General features: G+C 34.0%; 1 protein-coding gene across 1 annotated transcript in view; it reads right to left on the reverse strand.

Annotated features, from left to right (window-relative positions):
• LOC140435594 (uncharacterized) overlaps positions 1–13,070 on the reverse strand; it is a 56,121-nt gene that overhangs the window by 22,184 nt on the left and 20,867 nt on the right. The gene's annotated exons all lie outside the window — the stretch shown is intronic.

Here is a 13,070-nt window from a genome sequence, read left to right on the forward strand (position 1 = left end):
GGATACTAAACATAGAGAGAGAGTTTAAGGAAAACGAAACACGTAGCGCATACCAATTTATCAAACATCTAAGACAAGGATACAAACCGAGGACTAGCCTCTGCAAAAATAAGAAAGGTGAAATCATTAGCGATATGGACGAAATTAAGAGAACCTGGATGACATATTTTAAGGAATTACTAAACAAAGGGACACAACTACCATTACAACAACAGTGGCAGCAGCAGGCACGACAGGAGGTACAACAACAAGAACTGGGGAAAGATGGAGAAGAAAATGAATTAACTAGACCCCCAACGCTAGAGGAGGTCCAAACGGCAATCCACATACAAAAAAGCCATAAAGCACCGGGAATAGATAAAATACCGGCAGAACTACTCAAGCAAGGAGGAAGGAATTTGACACAACAGATGTACCAGCTAATACGAGAGATATGGATAGAAGAAGAAATTCCCCAACAATGGAAGAAAAGTATAATCTGCCCTATTCATAAAAAAGGAGACAAACTGTTGTGTCAGAATTATAGAGGCATCTCTTTACTTTGTTCGGGATACAAAATACTCACAAACATCATTAATCGAAGACTACAACCTCTCACGGAAAAAATCATCGGGGAATATCAAGCAGGGTTTAGGCAAAATAGATCTACCATTGACCAACTATTTACAGTTAAACAAATACTAGCCAAAGCATGGGAATATGACATGGACGTTTACAATCTCTTTGTAGATTTTAAACAAGCCTATGATTCAATAGATAGAACAATTCTACCTAATATACTGAAAGAATTTGGCATACCATCAAAATTAATACGACTAGTGCAAATGACAATGACAGAAACAGAAGCACAGGTATGTATTCAGGGACAGATCACTGATGCGTTTACGATAACGCAAGGACTGAAACAAGGCGACGGACTAGCTCCAACGCTCTTTAATCTTGTTCTGGAATATGTAATTAGACGATTGACGGTGAGCGGAAATAACATACTTACAAACAAGTCTACCCAATTAGCAGCATACGCAGATGACATAAACATAATGAGCAGAACAATGAATGCAGCGGAAGAAACCTACGTTGAGTTAAAACAGAGTGCAGAAGCAGTAGGGCTAGCAATAAATACAAATAAAACAAAACTACTCATACAAACCAGATCAAATAGACCGGTGCAACAACACTTTATTGACGATATAAAACATGTAAATAGATTCACATACCTAGGAATGGATCTGGTCGCAAGCAATGAAGAAGAACCGGAAATAAATAGAAGGCTTGTGCTGGCAAATAAAGCCTATTTCGCGATGGGCCACATATTCAAATCGCGAGACGTACACCGGAAAACAAAACTCCGGGTCTATAAAACAATAATCAGGCCCATAGTAAGTTATGGTTGCGAAACATGGGTGGTGACACAGAAATCTGCCAATGCATTAGATGTGTTTGAAAGAAAAATATTACGTAGGATCCTGGGCCCAATAAGTGAAAACAACAACTGGCGAATTAGGTACAATAGAGAAATATACGAGCAATATAGCGAACCAACTCTAGCACAACATACTAAACTGCAGAGATTACGATGGGCAGGGCACGTGGTCCGCATGCATGAGAATAGAATCCCCAGAAAATTATTAAATGCAAGAATGCAGGGAAAAAGACCTGTTGGAAGACCTAAAAAGAGATGGGAAGATGAAGTCGATGAGGATGCCAGGAACTGCCTGGGAACGCGTTCATGGAAAAGAACAGCGGTAAATAGAGATGGTTGGAGAAGCCTGTTGAAGGAGGCCAAGGCCCGATTTGGGCTGTAGCGCCATTGGATGGATGGAATTACAAGATTTAAAAGCAGGTTCATATCTTAGATTAAATCAACAGTTTCTTTAATCTCAATTCATAAAAAAAACATAATAAATTCTTAACGGAAAGATAAATTTTCAAAAAGTCCACCACGTTCAGCTAAGCAGTAGCCCAATCATTGCCTTCGGGTGTTCGACAACATTTCGGGTGTTGAAAGTCCTGAATGATTTTTTGACGTAATTCGTTTAAACTCCGGCACGTTCATGCTCATGTCAGTAAATTTGTTGCTTTACATATCTCCATACGAAGAAGTCCAAAGGTGCAAGATCAGGAGAGCGAGGTGGCATTTTTATGGTACGTTTTGTACTAATAACTCTATCTGGCAACATAATGTTTAAAAAATCTAACACCTCCCGTGCATTGTGAGCTGGACGGCCGCCTTGCTGCAACCAACTTTCATCCATATTAATGGGTAATGCTCGAACTTCTGGAATTATGTATTTCTCAGGAGATCTAGGTATTTATGATGACACAAAGTGCCCACAATGAAAAAAGGGCCAATACGTTGTCACCTAAAATACCAGCCCAGACGTTGACTTTTGACGGTATTGTGTTTTGTAAGGAACACTTGTGTGCCTATTTCTGTAGACTACCCTAAGATAACAGATGAATTCTGATAATCAGTAGGGATTGCAATTTGTGGCAACGGTACTTATTTCTTTTTAATATATTTTGTGCAGTTCTAGCACTAATACCAGTTTCTCTTAAAACTAGGGTGCTGTTACAAAGAAAATCTGTTTCAGCTAGACTACATACGGCAGAGTCACGCTGTTTCCGTTATTTATTAATTGCACGAGCTGGTTGATTTTCATATTTATCACTATCCGTGCGTTTTCTACAATTCTTGACACAACAAATTTTTTCAAATTTAAAACTATTGTTGTGAATTGTAGATTTTGTTGGTACAGGGCCTTCGAATGAAAACGAAAACCTTCCTATTATATCATCGGCAATACTTCCAAAATAATGCCATCTAATAATTCGAATTTTATGTTGAGTTATAAAGGTTACCATCTTTTTAACTTGAAATATCAATTCAATCCAATGGGTGTTAAAAACAAGCTCATATGCCTGTACTAATTTCATACTATATTCGGTCTCTCTCTGTTAACAGAACAATATCATACTGTTCCTTTCGCACATTAATTATGCGTGCTATCTCCAAAATCAACGCACTCCCTCAAATGGACTATAATTTTGAAACTATATTTCTTCTGAATCTTTAATTGGATTTCGATGATTTTTTTTAGGTATACTTTTAATTAATTACTATATTAATGTTTTTTTGAGAAATGTCCACGTTTTACCTATATACAGGGTGTAAAAATAGTTGTGTTTTTTTATCTAATTTTGCAACACCCTGTGGAATTTATTAGACATAAACGCTACATGTTATTAATATTTCAAAATAGCTTTATCTCTTCTCAACATTTTCTACTCTCCAAAATTAACGCATTACCTCAACTGTACCATAATTTTTAATCTATTTTTCTTTTGAATCCTTAATTGGATTTCGATAATTTTTTTGCATTGCAGGTCTATTTCTAAATGCTTAGTGGTGATAGTTACTTTATTAATGTTTTCTGGGAAATGTCAACGTTTTGCCAAGGAAATTATTAGAAGCAAACGTTACATCCTATTAATATTTAGAGACAGCTTCATTTTTTCGACATTTTCGTAAAAAACCATCGATATCTTTATTATCAAAAAAGAAAAGTACGTTCATAGCATAACGTGATTTTACTGAATTGTAATACTCATTAATGGAAGCAGTTAGTTGGCTATGAAAAATCAAACAATTTGACAGGACAGTTTTTGACTGTCAATACTGTTTATAATTCAATAAATTGTTTTGCTGTTTTGCGTATGTTAGTTAGTTGACCTGGACCGTATTTCAAGAAATCTGAGCAGAGATGAATGTGTGCAGGCAATTACTTTAGCTGATGTAGGGTTAAGTTATCGTGAAATAGGCTTAAGGTTAAGAGTATCTAATACAATACTACGTACAATATTACGAGTCATTCAACGTTTTCGAGAAACAAACGACCATACGAGACGGCGTGAACAAGGAAGAGAAAGAATCACAACACCACGCCAAGATCAGTTTATCAGGCTTCGTGCTATAAGAGAACGTTTTGTCACAATGAAACATTTACCAATACAAGTTACAGATATTCATAATATTCAAGTTAGTAGAAACACTATACAAAGGCTTCTCGCTGAGCAAGATCTGCATGTAAGGATACCAGTCAGAGCACCAGCTTTAAACGTAAATCATCCTAGAATTAGATTACAATTTACAAGAGAGCACCCTGATTGGAATGTTAATGACTGGGATCACGTGTTGTTCACTGATGAGTCGAAGTATTACTTAAATAGCTCAGATAGACCTGTGCGAGTTATTCGACGGCCAAGAGAACGCTATGCACAGTGCAATATACGACTTATTACTTTGTTCAATGAAGGATCTGTAATGGTTTGGGGAGGAATATCTCTTACACCGCGAACCGCCCTTGTTGCTTTACAAAGAGATTCCTTAACAAGTGAAAGGTATATTATAGACATTTTGTCTAACCATGTAGTTCCATTTGTTCCTTAAATGGGAAATAATTTTCTTTTAATGCATGATAATGGTCGATCCCAGGTTGCACGTGTGGTCCGTGATTATTTGGACGAGGTTGGAATACAAACTATAAACTGGCCACCGTGCAACCCTGATCTAAATCCCATGGCGAATTTGTGGGATAGTATTGATCGCCAACTCAGTAGCTGAAAACTACCACCTGTCTCTCTTGACGACATACAAGTAATGGTGAGAAAAGTTTGGGATGCAATTGATCAAGAGCAAATACGCCGCTTGATTCTAAGTATGTCTCGTCGCTGTGAAGAAGTAATTAGATGTAGAGCTGAACATGCTCGTTAAGTGTTTTTGGGAGAAGAAATTATTAAAGATTATTCAGGTTATGTTTTCTTAGGCTTTAGTTGTACAGAATGTCAATAAAGTTTATGTAAATAGTGTTTTCTTTGCTTTAAATGTTAATAAAAACTTGTTGAAAAAGTTCTGTATAATCTTTGATAATAGAGATATCCAGATAATAATAACAAGTTTTTAGAAAGGATGAGACTGTCTTGAAATATTACTGTAATCTAGAGTTTCTTTTTAATAAATTCCACAGTGTTGCAAAATTAGATGAAAAAACACAACTTTACACCTCGTATACGGGTAAGTTTAAAAGGAGGGGACGATAGTAGATAAGGAAGCGGGGTCCTGAATCACTTTGGTAACCTGTCCATCAGGGTCTCCGATGCGAAGGTATCGATGCCATGATTTGACCTTGGGGGTGTACAAGAAGTACAAGAAGTGATCGACAATGACCAGAGGGTTGTAAGAACTGGTCGCTTATCGCTTGATCTCTTCTTCTTCTCTCCCGAAGAAGTGATCGACAATGACCAGAGGGTCGTAAGAACTAGTCGCTTATCTCTAGATCTCTTCTTCTCAGCCGAAGAATTGTCACCTACGTTACCTGTATGTTTTTACACTTGTCTCTTCTTTGTCTTACCTGTCCTGAAGAAGTAAAAGAATCGGTCGACAATGACCAGAGGGGGTGTCTTTGAGTGGACCACCTTGTATGTCGAGTGCAAAACTCATCGCTTATCGCTTCATCTCCTCTTCTTTTCGTTAAATTTGTACAGGGTGATCGAAAAAATAAATTTTGTATTGAGACTTGGAAATATTTTAGGTGTTGTTGCGTCAAATTTTTTTTTGTGTACGATGCTTAGATATATCTGTATAGCCTGCCTAGCCTAGCCTGCCTAGTCTTTACTTTTGAGACTTGTAGGAAAAGGAAAAATAACTATGTATCACATAAATGCTTTATTGTGTATATATATATTTTAATGATATATGTGGGTAGATGTAAATAAAACAATATTGGATTGATACTATAAATTTTATTTGTTTTGAAACAAGTTATTTATTTTAAATAAATGTATCCAGCAAAATTTTGTCAGTAATCAAGATGTGTCTTGAGGTGTACATGCTAGACGAGTTTTATTCAAGGCTCTCAACTTTTAACAATTGGAAGGGGAATAAATCTGAAATAGAGTTAGCTGCTTGTGGATTTTACTTTCTCCAAGTGGAAGATATAGTAAAGTGTTTCAAGTGTGGCGTAGAGATTTACAAATGGGAATCAAATGACAATATAATCGAAGATCACAAAAAATTTAGTCCCGATTGTGCCTTTGTAGAAAGAGTTTATCCCATTTTTCAGAGAATCAACGACAACAACAAATAAATTGTGAGTGAGAACAATAAATATGCCTGTTCCTGTGAAACATAAATGTCCAAAGTGTGGGGGTGACACTGAAGAACGAAATGACCTGTGTATAAATTGTGAATTGGAAGAGGTGTACAAGGAAGAGAGTGGTGCTAAAAATATACCTAGTAGAATGTATGTAAAGAGACAGAGACCGCAAAAATAATGTAATCGCATGATAAAAAATTAGAATAATAAAATAGCTGTAAATATAACATAAAGCTCATTTTTATTTTGCCCTTTGAATATGCCTGTACCTGTGACATATAAATGTACAAAGTGTGGTGGTGAAACTGAGATTCCAAATACACTTTGTGTAAATTGTTACTTAAAAAGTATATTTAGACAATTTGGTGGTGACAAAAATAACCCAAGTCATCTATTTATCCAAAAATAAGTATGCCTGTACCAGTAAAGTATAAATGTCCAAAGTGTGGTGGGGAGACTGAAATATCTAATAGGAATTGTATAAACTGTGACTACATAGAATATTTGAGATCCAGATCTGGTGCTAAAAATATACCAAGTAGTATGTTTGGTGAAATGTGAGGTCAGTTGTCTGAAGAAGAGAAAAAATATATAAAGACTTATATTTAGAATAACTATGTATTAATTTGTAAATCGTCTACGAGTACGCTACCAATATGTTAAACGCTGTCATTAATAAATTACCTTTCGAAATGCACATCCCTGGAGGTTATAGGTTTTGTGGACCCGGCACCAAATTACAGAAACGACTAGCACGAGGAGATAGGGGAATAAATGGATTAGACGAGGCGTGTCGTGAACATGATATTGCATATTCTCAAAATAAAGATCTATCCGAACGACATAAGGCTGATAAGATTCTAGGTGAAAAAGCTCTTGAACAGTTTCGATCGAAAAATACAGCATTTTCTGAAAAATTGGCAGCACTTGGTGTAGCTGGTGCAATGAAAGCAAAAGTGAAATTAGGTATGGGTCTAGGTTCTACTAAATATAAAGCTGTAACAAAAAGTTGTAATAAAGAATTGAACAAAGCTAAAAATAATTTAGAAAAACTAACTGAAAATATAGACCATTGTACTTTATTACTCCAAGGATTAACTATTTCCAAATCAAGTAAACGCAAACAAAATGTAAAAAAAAATAAACAAAAAATACAACAAAAGCTTTTAAATCATAAAAGAGCAAAACAATTAGAAAATAATATGGATGTGGACATTACAGATGATTTTGTTGATGATGATGATGACCTTCTTTCCAAAAGAAGAGAAAAACGAAAAATAATTGATGACAATGTAGTTGGTGTCAAAAAAGCAAAAATCAACTTAAATTACTTATTAAACAATACCCAAAAAAGAAAACGAGACATAAACAATGAAGATGAGGATGATGATGATCCAGTTAAGAAAAAAGTTAAGATATAATAAGTAAATTGTATTAAATTAAAAAATATAATGAAAAAATATGTAGATACTATATATATACGCACATATACCAATAACTAATTCAGTCTGATCTGTATCGTTGTTAATAAGCTGTGTGTTAACAGTTCAACAGCGAAAAAAAGTAAAGATAACAGTGAAATGGGAGTTAAGAGTTGTGTTGTTGAATTCCATGGTAAGCAAAGAGACAATGCCAGGACAAGACTCTTCACGAGAGAATTTAGTAGGTATCGGCAAAGAGATGAGGGTGTTCAAGCACAACAACTAGGGAGGCTTAACCATTTAGAACCCCATAGAGATGCCGATTACCCATTGGGAAGGAGACCGCTACCATTTCCAATCGAAGGAATCAACCACGTTCGAAGACAGTAATTTTAAAAAAATTTTATGTAATTAATAATAATTAATATATGCTACATTTTCTATTGTCGTTTTTTTTTAATAAAGACTTGTTGTTGTGTGTATTATGGGTAGTTGGTTGGAAACAGTCAAGATGGTTGGTAATAAGAAAAAGACAAGAAACAGCACTAAAAGAAAGGTCACATCCTCCTCCTCATCTTCTAAAAGAAAAATTTCAAAGCAAAAGTCATTTAGTTTATTGAGAGTAATTCGAGACATTAGAAAGAAACTATTGGAAAGCAAACCAAGAACGTTAAGGGAAGCTATTCAACAAGCATTACGAATTGTGAAATCCTACAAAAACATTAAAAAACCACGTGGTCGAGTAATCCAAGTTCCAAAAACTGGGGGTATATTACCTCTAATACCGATCTTTGCTGGGTTGAGCGCATTGGGCACTATTGCTGGGGGTACATCAGCTATCGTTAAAACTATTAACGAAGCAAAAGCAGCTAAAGAAGATTTACTCGAAAAACAACGTCATAATCGTAAAATGGAAGCACTGGCAATTGGAAAAGGTTTATACTTGAAACCATATAAAAGTGGAATGGGTATTTTTTTATGAATAAGAAAATGGATCAAATAAAAATTCCAAAACATGCTTTGACAAATGTAGAGTTACAAAAATATGCAAAATTAATGAAAATCCCACATTTTAGAGGTGTAATGATGAGAAATGGGTTTCCGAAAAAAATTTGGCAACATGAGAGTGGAATTATTAATTTAGACAATAAAGACGGTCCTGGAACTCATTGGACAGCTTACAAGAAGAGTAAATCCAAAGTCGTATATTTTGATAGTTTTGGTAATCTGAGACCACCGTTGGAAGCTATATCATACTTTAATTCAAATGGTTATTGTCAAATTGTTTATAATCATAAAATTTATCAAACTTATAACACTGTAAATTGTGGACAATTGTGTTTAGATTTTTTAAATAAATACCCTTTTTAAAAGAATATTCTTTTATTTACTCTATGATTATCGTTTGAACATGTCGTACACTTTTGTGTTATCTGGAAGAGAATCGGTGTTATCAACAAAAATTTACCCACCAATTATTTTAAACGAAAATGAACAGTATGTACTAGGTTTAATAGATTTCATGTCATACAATACAATTCCAAATGTAGACCAAACAAACAACAAGTTTTATATAGATGGTTACGATATAACGATTCCACATGGTTCTTATGAAGTCGAAGATCTTTCAAATTATTTAACTGAAAAAATAACTGAATTAGAATTAAAAGTAGATCAAACACCAGATAAAGATGATACAGAAATTAATAAAGGAAAGAGTCAAGAAAAAAATAATACAATTGGTAAAGGTGTGCCTAGAAAAAATCATAATATAGATCAACCTACAAGTTTGATATTGAGAATTAATAACAATACACTCAAATGTGAAATAAAAAGCAACAAAGTAATCCATTTTGAAAAACCAAATACCATTGCTCCCTTATTGGGATTTATACCAAAACGGCTCTCACCTTTAAAGACTCATGTAGCTGAGAATCCTGTGCATATCACAAAGGTTAATTCTATTTGTGTGGAATGTAATCTAATCACTAATTCATACGTCAATGAAAACCAAGGTCATATCATCCACATGTTTTATCCAAATGTCTTACCGGGTTACAAAATTGTGGAAATTCCAAAAAAGGTAATTTATTTACCTGTCACAAATAGATATATTGATGAAATTTTCATTAAAATAGTTGACCAGGACGGTAATCTTGTTAATTTCACACGAGAAGTTATTACGTTAAGACTACATTTAAAAAAAGTATAAATAATGGTTTTAATTTACAACTGTAGCAAATTTAATCCAGGTGTGGACAGTGTATATAATATTAAGAGTGTTGATAAAAACATTAGTGACAAGCAGACTCTCAAACCGTTGACAACAGAAAACAAAGTCTTTTTAACCTCACTAGGATTTAAAATAAAACACAACAACTACGACAGTGACAGGGAAAAAGAAAAGAAATACTTGGTGTAGAATAAAGTTTTTTATTAATACTAGAATACTAGGGATTTTCTTGAGGTGTACTTGTAAGAAGAGTGAATATGAGTTTTAACATTTTAAATATTGGAGATCGTGTATTGGTTGACAATTCAGTTGTGAGTCGAGAAATGCACAGTCATTTACCCTATGCCAATGCAACTTTTAATCATTGTGATGAAATAAGAATACCAATTCAGACTCAAGATATATACACCCTACCTTCTGAGAGTTATCTGTATATTGAAGGACGTTTAACGAATGATGGGAAAGAAAGCAATACTTTGCGCTTTATTAATAATGGTTTGATGCATTTATTTGATGAAATACGATATGAAATTGGAGGCTGTGTAATAGATAGAGTGAGAAATTTAGGTATAACAACGACAATGAAAAACTATGCTTCGTTCACACAAACTGAATCTAATCGATACAACTGTATAGGTTGGAGTATTAATGACACACCAACAGTTGCTGATAAAGCAGGAAATTTTAATGTTTGTATTCCACTCAAACTTGTACTTGGATTTTTTGAAGATTTTACAAAAATTCTTATTAACATACGCCAAGAACTCGTATTGATAAGAAGTTCAACTGATTTAAATGCAGTAATGTCTACAGTAGAAACTGAACTGAAACCAAAAGTGGAAATATTTAAATTAATATGGAAAATGCCTCATATTCAAGTGTCCGATTCAGAAAAGTTACGTTTATATAAATTTATTGAAAATGGGTCCAGTTTGGAGCTTGCATATAGAAGCTGGGAATATCATGAAATTCCTCTACTGCCTCAGACAATGAAATTTAACTGGAATGTAAAAACTACCAGTCTATTGGAGAGACCACGATTTGTTTTGTTTGCATTACAAACTGCCAAAAAGAATGCAATAAAAGAAGAGAACAGCTATTTTGATCACTGTAATCTTACAAACTTAAAGCTATTTCTAAATTCTGAAATGTACCCGTATGACAATTTGAACTTGAACTTTAGTAAAAGACATTATGCCCTTGCATATGAAATGTATGCACAATTTCAACCGTCGTACTATTACAAATCCATAGGAGATCCATGCCTTACTATGTTACAATTCTGTGCTGTTGCTCCGATATTTGTTATTGATTGCAGCAGACAAAATGAATCAATTAAATCAGGAAGTGTCGATATGAGAATAGAAATAGAAACTAATAAGAATATACCAGCTAACACAACTGCTTATTGTATAATTATACATGACCGTATTGTTAAATATAATCCTCTAACCAATGTAGTTCAAATGTTTTAACTGTAGTTCATCTAATGAAGCAAATCTGTACTTTGGGTTTTTAAGTATAAATAAAAAGTTAAAAAAAAGTTTACTCTTATTTAACACCCTGTACACAATAAATATTTTCATAACCTTGTTGACATAAGTGTCTAATTGGGGGCTAGACTAGTACCAAATCTGAAAGCTGTTCAAGACCTGTTCGAGACCTGTTCAAGACCTGTTCAAGACCTGTTCAAAGCTGTTCAAGACCTGTTCAAAGCTGTTCAAGACCTGTTCAAAGCTGTTCAAGACCTGTTCGAGACCTGTTCAAAGCTGTTCAAGACCTGTTCAAAGCTGTTCGAGACCTGTTCAAAGCTGTTCAAGACCTGTTCAAAGCTGTTCGAGACCTGTTCAAGACCTGTTCAAGACCTGTTCAAGACCTGTTCGAGACCTGTTCGAGACCTGTTCAAAGCTGATCAGGACCTGTTCGGGACCTGATCCAGAGCTGTTCAGAAGTTAAGCGAATACCTACATTTTACGATGAATAAAGATTTGAAAAGACAACTTATAACTAAACGGAGAAACATCCAAAGTAAATTAAGACAATTAAAACAAGGACAAATAATCCAAGAAGATTTATTTAATCCAATTACAAAACACTTGAAAAATATCGAGAACAAGTTAAATAGTTCACAAAATTCCAGTCCAGAAAATGAAACAAAAAACGATGAACCTTTAAGGTACATTAAAAACGATGATGACGATAATGAAACTACTGACTTTGAAACAAGTGAAATCAAACAATCGATATTGGACAACATTGAAGTGGATGATATAAAAGAACAGATTAAAAATGATAAACACTCTGAAAATCGATTTGAAGATATTGCTAACCAGGCGCGTGTAGACTACTGGGATCAATATGATCCATTGCCTAGGAAATATATTACAAATATGCACGCTGATGTTCTAAACAAAGAATTTGATCATAAATATGGAATTCGATTTGATGAAACATCTGAAAAGCTACTGATTGGGAATTCTGAAATAGATTTAGATGGTGCTGATATTCTTTTAAAAAAGAAAAGGTACAGGGGAACACCAGGTTTATATGAGCTTTTGTTTAAGAAATATCCAGCTAGTTTTACAGATGAAGATGAGAATAACTATAAAAAGATAGTTGTAGCGACTAATGCTCACAGAAGGCATTACAGATCAAGTAAACAGATAGATGGTAGTAGATTAGAAAAATATAAAAAAATAATTGCACCAATAACAGAAGGTAAAGGATTGGTTATGGAAGTAAACAACAACAAAATCGATTACGTCCACTGGGATGATCCAAATGAACTTGTAGAGCGATTACGTTTATTACTATCTTCACAGCTAGCTGGCCATACAGGACATACAAATGAAATAAATTCAATTATTGAAGAACTAAAAGAAGCAAACATTATAGAATAAATATCATGTCTGTTAAAAGAGATATCGTTAATGAGTTACACAAACCTGCAAGAATTAACTTTAAAAGACGAAGAATTATTATAAAATCTCTTAATGATTTGTTCCAAGCCGACTTGATTGATATGCAAAAATATTCAAATACAAACAGAAATTTCAAATATATTTTGGTTGTAATAAATTGTTTTTCAAAATTTTTATGGGCTTTACCACTAAAAAATAAATCAGGTGTTGAAGTAGCCAAATGTATGGAGTATGTGTTTAAACAGCAAAAACCAAATAATCTTCAAACAGATATGGGAACTGAATTTTTTAATCCACATATGAAAAAATTGATGAAAAAATATAATATTAATCATTACAA

This window comes from Diabrotica undecimpunctata, chromosome 3 (genome assembly GCF_040954645.1).
Source record: "Diabrotica undecimpunctata isolate CICGRU chromosome 3, icDiaUnde3, whole genome shotgun sequence".
In the NCBI taxonomy this organism is placed as follows: Eukaryota; Metazoa; Arthropoda; class Insecta; order Coleoptera; family Chrysomelidae; genus Diabrotica; species Diabrotica undecimpunctata.